Here is a 955-nt window from a genome sequence, read left to right as displayed (position 1 = left end):
TCCTGGTTGGGAAAATATCACTTCTGTCCAGAAGCTCTGATTACATAAAAAGTAGCTGCCTTTCAAAATCCATGACTAAATCAGAAGAGGTGTCAATATTGCAAAAGGTAAAGTGACAACAGCTCAATAACACTGAATGATTTTAGATAATTTTAATTCCAATTACTTGATACAATAATTGAGATATTTTAAAGTAGTTGTAAAGTAAAAATATGTAAAATGGGTAAATAAATTAAATAATCTGTTTTTTTTTCTTTTATTCTGAAAATTCTTTTTAAAATTAAGTAGCCATAGATGGAAAAAATGGTTTGGTCATTAATAATTACATTATGCAATATCACATAAGATGTAACACAATGTAATATCATACACATACTTCATTATTATTATTACTAATAATATATTCAGGAATTAGTTGTTTTAGCAAATTATGTTTTGTTTAAAAAATAAACAATCAAAACAACAAAATATATGCTATAGTGACTGGGTACTTACCTGAGTTGGACTGAGTTTTTGAATTGCAACTGGTCTAAAAAAAGGATAAAATTTTCCTAACAATATCACCTCATTCTTTTTTGTTTCATCAAAATTAAGAAATTCAAGCTGAGAGGAATTTTGATTACCATCTGTAAATACATCAGGTAGTAAAGAACAAGATCTTGTGTTATGTGTTCACAGCATATGAGCTGCTGATGTGATGCAGCATTGAAAGAGGCAATGCAAATCTAGGTTATCCAGCATGGTATTTCTACTAGAATTAGGGCTGTATTAGTACCTTGTGAAAAATCTCTGGTTAGCCCTTCTCTAAAATACTGATTGCTATTTAGTTATGCAAGAATGATGAAATCAAACTGGAACAGGTGTAAAGAAGGGCTGTTTTGTGAATGATCTGAGCCTATCATATACAAGGAGTCTAAAAGAGTTTCACTTGTTTAACCTAGCAAAATAAAGGTGT

The sequence above is a fragment of the Gavialis gangeticus genome, unplaced genomic scaffold (assembly GCF_001723915.1).
Source record: "Gavialis gangeticus isolate Ggan-Ray unplaced genomic scaffold, GavGan_comp1, whole genome shotgun sequence".
Classification (NCBI taxonomy): Eukaryota; Metazoa; Chordata; order Crocodylia; family Gavialidae; genus Gavialis; species Gavialis gangeticus.
Note: the sequence above shows the minus strand (reverse complement) of the source record.